Below are 9,207 nucleotides of genomic sequence, written 5' to 3' on the forward strand. Positions count from 1 at the left end.
CAATTTTAGCATCTAATTTTGCTATATGATCATTTTGTTGTTTAATTAAAGTCATGTGATCATGAATAGCATCAACATCAATATCTCTACATCTAGTACAAATAGTGACATGCTCAATGGTAGATGTAGACGGTTTGCAAGAATTAAGTTCAACAATCTTAGCACGCAAAATATCATTGTTATCTCTAAGATTGGAAATTGTAACGCAATCATCAAAATCTTTAGCCTTAGCAATTAATTTTTCATTTTCAATCCTAAGGTTAGCAAGAGAAACATTTAATTCATCAATCCTAGCAAGTAAATCAACATTATCATCTCTAGGATTGGAAGTTGAAACATTGCAAACATGAGAATTAACCTTAGCAATTAATTTGACATTTTCATTTCTAAGGTTGTCAATAGTCTCATGGCAAGTGCTTAGCTCACTAGACAATTTTTCACATTTTTCAACTTGTAGAGCATAAGCATTTTTAACCTTAACATGCTTTTTGTTTTCCTTAATAAGGAAGTCATCTTGAGAGTCCAAGAGATCATCCTTCTCATGAATAGCACTAATCAATTCATTTAATTTTTCCTTTTGTTGCATGTTGAGGTCGGCAAAAAGAGTACGCAAATTATTTTCCTCATCACTAGCATTATCATCACTAGAGGACTCATATTTAGTGGAGGATTTGGATTTAACCTTCTTCTTTTTGCCGTCCTTTGCCATGAGGCACTTGTGGCCGACGTTGGGGAAGAGAAGTCCCTTGGTGATGGCGATGTTGGCGGCGTCCTCGTCGGAGGAGGAGTCGGTGGAGCTCTCGTCGGAGTCCCACTCGCGGCACACGTGGGCATCGTCGCCCTTCTTCTTGTAATGTCCCTTCTTCTCCTTTCTTCTCCCCTTCTTGTCATCGCCCCTGTCACTATCACTAGATAATGGACATTTAGCAATAAAATGACCGGGCTTACCATATTTGTAGCATACTTTCTTGGAGTGGGGTTTGTAGTCTTTCCCCCTCCTTTGCTTGAGGATTTGGCGAAAGCTCTTGATGATGAGCGCCATCTCCTCGTTGTCGAGCTTGGAGGCGTCGATGGGTGTTCGACTTGGAGTAGCCTCCTCCTTCTTTTCTTCCGTCGCCTTGAATGCGACGGGTTGTGCCTCGGGCGTGGAGGAGGTGCCTTGCTCGATGATTTTCTTTGAGCCTTTAATCATTAGCTCAAAGCTCACAAATTTTCCTATAACCTCCTCGGGAGACATTAGCTTATATCTAGGATCACCTCGAATTAATTGAACTTGTGTAGGGTTAAGAAATACGAGGGATCTAAGAATAACCTTGACCATCTCATGGTCATCCCATTTTTCGCTCCCGAGGTTGCACACTTGATTCACCAAGGTCTTCAAGTGGTTGTACATAGCTTGTGGATCCTCCCCTTGGTGAAGCATGAAGCGACCGAGCTCCCCCTCGATCGTCTCCCGCTTGGTGATCTTTGTCACCTCGTCTCCCTCGTGCGCGGTCTTGAGTACGTCCCAAATTTCCTTCGCACTTTTTAACCATTGCACCTTATTATACTCCTCTCGACTTAGAGAGGCGAGGAGTATAGTGGTGGCTTGGGAGTTAAAGTGGTGAATTTGGGCCACCTCGTCCGAGTCGTAGTCTTCATCCCCTACGGATGGTACCTGTACACCAAACTCAACAACATTCCATATGCTTGTGTGGAGTGAGGTTAGATGGTGTCTCATTTTGTCACTCCACATATTATAATCTTCACCGTCAAAAACTGGTGGTTTGCCTAATGGAACGGAGAGTAAAGGAGTACGTTTTGAAGTGTGAGGGTAGCGTAGGGGGATCTTACTATACTTCTTGCGCTCTTGGCGCTTAGAAGTAACGGACGGTGCGTCCGGAGGTCGACGTTGATGAAGTGTCGGTCTCGTAGTAGACCACTTTTCTCATCCTTTTGTGCTTGTCGCCTCTCCGATGCGACTTGTGGGAAGAAGATTTCTTCTCCTTCCCCTTCCCTTTGTTGGAGGAGTCCTTCTTTTTCTCCTTCCTCTTGGTACGGGACTCTTCCGATGAAGTGCTCCCGTGGCTCGTAGTGGGCTTGTCGCCGGTCTCCATCTCCCTCTTGGTGTGATCTCCCGACATCACTTCGAGCGGTTAGGCTCTAATGAAGCACCGGGCTCTGATACCAATTGACAGTCGCCTAGAGGGGGGGTGAATAGGGCGAAACTGAAATTTACAAAATTAATCACAACTACAAGCCGGGTTAGCGTTAGAAATAATAATGAGTCCGAGAGAGAGGACGCAAAACAAATCGCAAGCAAATGAAAAGTGTGACACACGGATTTGTTTTACCGAGGTTCGGTTCTCGCAAACCTACTCCCTGTTGAGGAGGCCACAAAGGTCGGGTCTCTTTCAACCCTTACCCTCTCTCAAACGATCCCACGGACCGAGTGAGCTTCTCTTCTCAAACCAAACCGGGAACAAAGCTTCCCCGCAAGGACCACCACACAATTGGTGTCTCTTGCCTTGATTACAAGTGAGCTTTGATCACAAGAACAAATGAGAAAGAAAGAAGCAATCCAAGCGCAAGAGCTCAAAAGAACACGACAAATCTCTCTCGCTAATCACTAAAGCCTTGTGTGGAATTGGAGAGGATTTGATCACTTGAGTGTGTCTAGAATTGAATGCCTAGCTCTTGTAAGTGGTTGAGAAGTGGAAAACTTGGATGACTTGAATGTGGGGTGGTTGGGGGTATTTATAGCCCCAACCACCAAACTAGTCGTTTGGTGGAAGCTGTCTGTCGTATGGTGCACCGGACAGTCCGGTGCACACCGGACAGTCCGGTGCACACCGGACATGTCCGGTGCGACAGCCACGTCACCTGACCGTTAGGGTTCCGACCGTTGGAGCTCTGACTTCTGGGACCGCCTTGATGACCGGTGGCACACCGGACATGAACTGTAGGGTGTCCGGTGCGCCAGCATGGGCGTGCCTGACCTCTGCGCGCGCTGGCGCGCATTTAATGCGCTGTAGGTAGCCGTTGGCGCCTGAAGTAGCCGTTGCCCCGCAGTTACACCGGACAGTCCGGTGTACACCGGACAGTCCGGTGTACACCGGACATGTCCGGTGAATTATAGTGGAGCAGCCGTTGCGAATTCCCGAGACTGGCGAGTTCAGAGCCGCGTCCACTTGGAGCACCGGACACTGTCCGGTGTACACCGGACAGTCCGGTGAATTATAGCGCGCCGGCTCTGAGAATTCACGAAGGTGAAAAGTTTGAAGTCGGTCTTCCCTGGTGCATCGGACACTGTCCGGTGGCACACCGGACAGTCCGGTGCGCCCGACCAAGGTGCCTTCGGTTGTCCCTTTGCTCCTTTGTTTGAACCCTTTTTCTTGGTCTTTTTATTGGCTTATGGTGAACCTTTGTACCTGTAGAACTTATAAACTTGGGCAAACTAGTTAGTCCAATTATTTGTGTTGGGCAATTCAACCACCAAAATTAGTATAGGAAATAGGTGTAAGCCTAATTCCCTTTCACCGGGTCTACCTTCACCGCCTCCTCAAGAAGACTTCGTATGATCTTCTAACCGGTAACAAACCCAATGTGTCTTACTTTCGTGTATTTGGGAGCAAGTGTTATATTCTTGTGAAGAAAGGTAGAACTTCTAAATTTGCTCCCAAAGCTGTAGAAGGGTTTTTATTAGGTTATGACTCAAATACAAAGGCGTATAGGTTCTTCAACAAATCATCGAGTTTGGTTGAAGTCTCTAGCGATGTTGTATTTGATGAGACTAATGGCTCTCCAAGAGAGCAAGTTGTTGATCTTGATGATGTAGATGAAGAAGACGTTCCAACGGCTGTAATGCGCACCATGGCGATTGGCGATGTGCGACCACAGGAACAATTGGAGCAAGATCAACCTTCTTCCTCAACAATGGTGCATCCCCCAACTCAAGACGATGAACAGGTTCATCAAGAGGAGGCGTGTGATCAAGGGGGAGAACAAGATGATCATGTGATGGAGGAAGAAGCACAACCGGCACCTCCAACCCAAGTTCGAGTGACGATTCAAAGGAATCATCCCGTCGACCAAATATTGGGTGATATTAGCAAGGGAGTAACTACTCGCTCTAGATTGGTGATTTTTTGTGAGCATTACTCTTTTGTCTCTTCTATTGAGCCTTTCAGGGTAGAAGAGGCCTTGCTAGATCCGGACTGGGTGTTGGCCATGCAGGAAGAGCTCAATAATTTCAAGAGGAATGAAGTTTGGACACTGGTGCCTCGTCCCAAGCAAAATGTTGTGGGAACCAAGTGGGTGTTCCGCAACAAACAGGACGAGCATGGGGTGGTGACAAGGAACAAGGCTCGACTTGTGGCAAAAGGTTATGCCCAAGTCGCAGGTTTGGACTTTGAGGAGACTTTTGCTCCTGTGGCTAGGCTAGAGTCCATTCGTATTTTGCTAGCATATGCCGCTCACCATTCTTTCAGGTTGTTCCAAATAGATGTGAAGAGTGCTTTCCTCAACGGGCCAATCAAGGAGGAGGTGTACGTGGAGAAACCCCCTGGCTTCGAGGATGAACGGTACCCCGACCACGTGTGTAAGCTCTCTAAGGCGCTCTATGGACTTAAGCAAGCCCCAAGAGCATGGTATGAATGCCTTAGAGACTTTTTAATTGCTAATGCTTTCAAGGTTGGGAAAGCCGATCCAACTCTTTTTACTAAGACTTGCGACGGTGATCTTTTTGTGTGCCAAATTTATGTCGATGACATAATATTTGGTTCTACTAATCAAAAGTCTTGTGAAGAGTTTAGCAGGGTGATGACGCAGAAATTCGAGATGTCGATGATGGGCGAGTTGAACTACTTCCTTGGGTTCCAAGTGAAGCAACTCAAGGACGACACTTTCATCTCCCAAACGAAGTACACGCAAGACTTGCTAAAACGGTTTGGGATGAAGGACGCCAAGCCCACAAAGACTCCGATGGGAACCGACGGACACACCGACCTCAACAAAGGAGGTAAGTCCGTTGATCAAAAGGCATACCGGTCAATGATAGGGTATTTACTTTATTTATGTGCTAGTAGACCGGATATTATGCTTAGCGTATGCATGTGTGCTAGATTTCAATCTGATCCAAGGGAGTGTCACTTAGTGGCCGTGAAGCGAATCCTTAGATATTTAGTCGCTACGCCTTGCTTCGGGATCTGGTATCCAAAGGGGTCTAACTTTGACTTGATTGGATATTCAGACTCCGACTATGCTGGATGTAAGGTCGATAGGAAGAGTACATCGGGGACGTGCCAATTCTTAGGAAGGTCCCTGGTGTCATGGAACTCTAAGAAACAAACTTCCGTTGCCCTATCCACCGCTGAGGCCGAGTATGTTGCCGCAGGACAGTGTTGCACGCAACTACTTTGGATGAGGCAAACCCTCCGGGACTTTGGCTACAATCTGAGCAAAGTCCCACTCCTATGTGATAATGAGAGTGCTATCCGAATAGCGGAAAATCCTGTTGAGCACAGCCGCACAAAGCACATTGACATCCGGCATCACTTTTTGAGAGACCACCAGCAAAAGGGAGATATCGAAGTGTTTTATGTTAGCACCGAGAACCAGCTAGCCGATATCTTTACCAAGCCTTTAGATGAGAAGACCTTTTGCAGGCTGCGTAGTGAGCTAAATGTCCTAGATTCGCGGAACTTGGATTGATTTATAGCATACATGTGTTTATGCCTTTGATCATGTTCCTTATGCATTTTGTTGCTTACTTGTGGTGCTCAAGTTGTACAAACACTCCCCGGACCTCACAAGTCCTTTTGCAAGTGATGCACATATTTAGGGGGAGTTGTGCTACAACTTGACCCTTTGAGACTAACCGTGTGCTTGAGTTTGCTTGATTTAGTCTCAAAGGAAGGTTGAAAGGGAAAAGGTGGACTTGGACCATGAAAGACTTCCACTGCACTCCGATGAGAGGGTAACTTATTCCAAGTTCATCTCATGTACTCTTATTGCCTTTGTATTCTTATTTGAAGATTTTGGTGAGGCAATGGGGTTCTAGGGCCAAAATTGATCCCGTTTTGATGCTTGATGCCAAAGGGGGAGAAAATAAGGCCAAAGCAATAAATAGATCAGCTACCACTTAAGAAATTTTGAAAAAGTAGAATAGAGCTTTTGGTTTGTCAAAACTCTCCTGTTGTCTCTTTTGTCAAAAGTTGGCCTCTTGTGGGAAGAATAGTCGATTATGGGAAAAAGGGGGAGTTTTTTTTTTGAAATCTTGAATCAATTTCTCTTGGAACGACTCTCTTTATGTCTTAACATGTGTGTTTGACTTAGAGATAGAAATTTGAGGTTGATTTGCAAAAACAAAACCAAGTGGTGGCAAAGAGTGATCCATATATGCCAAATTTGAATCAAAACAATTTTGAGTTCTTATTTGTATTGATGTTGCACTTGTTCTAGTTGCTTTATGTTGTGTTGGCATAAATCACCAAAAAGGGGGAGATTGAAAGGGAAATGTGCCCTTGGGCCATTTCTAAGTATTTTGGTGATTGAGTGCCAACACAAGTGCTTTTGTGTTAATCTATGCAAAGTGGTGGACAAAGTGCAAATCATGTCAAAAGGTATGTTTCTAGACTTAGTACATTGTTTTATGGACTAATGTATTGTGTCTAAGTGCTGGAAACAGGAAAAATTGAATTGGAAATGAGATGGCTCTGTTCAGCCAAAGTCAGCTCGGTCTGGGTGCACCGGACTGTCCGGTGGTGCACCGGACAGTGTCCGGTGTGTCAGGCTGACTCTGGCAAACTTGCTGCTCTCGGGACTTCGACGGTGGTGTACGGCTAAAATTCACCGGACTGTCCGGTGGTGCACCGGACTGTCCGGTGAGCCGTTCACAGGCGAACTCGTCGCTCTCGGGAGATGATTAACGGCGAACGGCTATAATTCACCGGACTGTCCGGTGGTGCACCGGACTGTCCGGTGAGCCAACGGTCGACCGGGCCAACGGTCGGCCGCGCGATCTGCGTGGGACACGTGGCCGAGCCAACGGCTAGAAGGAGGCACCGGACTGTCCGGTGTGCACCGGACAGTGTCCGGTGCGCCAACGGCTCTCAAACTCCAACGGTCGGCTTCGCCAAATAAGGAAGGATATCCGCACCGGACAGTGTCCGGTGGTGCACCGGACTGTCCGGTGCGCCAGTCGACAGAAGGCAAGATTTGTCTTCCAACAATGCTCTCAACGGCTCCTAGCTGCCTTGGGGCTATAAAAGGGACCCCTTGGCGCATGGAGAAGATATCCAAGCATTCTTTGAGCATAGTTGATCACTCACACTTCGTTCTTGCACACGTGTTCGACATTCTTAGTGATTTGAGCTCCGTTCTAGTGTGAAACTTGTGATAGTCTCTTGAGCTCAAGTCTGGGTCTTGTGTGTGCGTATTTGCTGTGATCTTTGTGTCTTGTGTGAGTTGCTCATCCCTCCCTTACTCCGTGCTTCTTTGTGAACCTCAAGTGTAAGGGCGAGAGACTCCAAGTTGTGTAGATTCCTCGCGAACGGGATATAGAAAAGCAAGGCAAAACACCGTGGTATTCAAGTTGGTCTTTGGACCGCTTAAGAGGGGTTGATTGCAACCCTCGTCCGTTGGGACGCCACAACGTGGAGTAGGCAAGCGTTGGTCTTGGCCGAACCACGGGATAAACCACTGTGCCATCTCTGTGATTGATCTCTTGTGGTTATTGTGTTTTATTGAGACTCCTCTCTAGCCACTTGGCGATTATTGTGCTAACGCTTAACCAAGTTTTTGTGGCTTAAGTTTCAAGTTTTACAGGATCACCTATTCACCCCCCCCCCCTCTAGGTGCTCTCAGTACTCTTCGGGTATTTAAGTCTATTCGGGTTAGAAGAGGTATAAACCGAACCTAAACCCGATAACCGAATAGTCACGGTTTGTGAACCGAACCTGAAAACCAAAAACTGAAACCTGACCAATTTAGTCTATTCGGGTTCGGATTCGGTTCGGTTCGTGTAGCGGGTTTAAATGCCTAGCCCTACTTCAAGTAATGGCTTGCAATGTAGTAGTAATGCCCTGTGAACTTGTAAGTGGCCTTTCTGAACTACTTGTGTTAGGTGTAATGATATTGTCCTATGGACTTGTTTGTGTTCAAATGTGCTCAGTTTCTGTTGATATGTCTTGTAAGTGAGCGACACATTCTGTCAATGTAGTTCAACTACCAATGTGGTTGAACACGTCACATATTTTGATTCACATTGCACATACTATTTACACCTAAACCAACAAGTTCATTGCACATCAAATACAAAATACTCCATCCATTCTTTTTTATTTGTCGCGTTTGAGTTCAAAAATGAACTAGCGGACGACAAATATTCGAGAACGGTGGTAGTAATTTATTATGTAACTTACATCAGGTAACATACATCAAAGACACCAATGAGAACACTAACACAAAGCTAGCTAGCTAAAACCTTCACTTCCACATTACAGGAACTATGAAACCAAGGAGAACACCTAGACACCCTACGGCCCTGTTTGGCACAGCTTATTTTCAGCTTCTTCACAAATTTAAGCAGAAGTTCTGTCAAACAGACAGTTTCTGCAACAGCTTATCAGTTCAGCTGCTTCTCAAAATGAACTAAAAGCAGCCAACAAACAGAAGCTATTTTTTATCAGCTTATCAGATAAGCTGTTTTTTCAACAAGCAACAGCTATGTCAAATAGGGCCTACAAACAAAGGTGTTGTAGCTGAAGAATCGACCACAATTTGAACTTTCTTGGTGTCCTGCTTGGACTTACAAAGCTGCACCTTGATTTTGCAAATATCAGAGACAACACTCCCAATAATTTGTCTCGGACCTCACTCAATTCTTCCTTCAAATCGGCATATGAGTCACACAACAATGGAATCACACCTCATGCATCCTTGATCTGCAAGCATCGTTCACGAGCTTCTAAGGCTTCATACTCGACTTTAGACCGGATGAAGCCATGTGTGGTAGGATCAACCTAAGTTCAGATCATACAAACGTTATTTAACAAAAACGACACGAGTTACTAAAGCCCAAGAATGGCAAAAAAAATCTAACATTCACATTGTATGGACACTTCACAAAACACCCTAAAATTCAGATCACACTTGCGTCATTCAGTAAAGAGAAAACAACACGAGCTACCAGAGGCCAAGACAATAATGGCAACAAATCTAACCGCC

This window comes from Zea mays, chromosome 1 (assembly GCF_902167145.1).
Source record: "Zea mays cultivar B73 chromosome 1, Zm-B73-REFERENCE-NAM-5.0, whole genome shotgun sequence".
NCBI lineage: Eukaryota > Viridiplantae > Streptophyta > Magnoliopsida > Poales > Poaceae > Zea > Zea mays.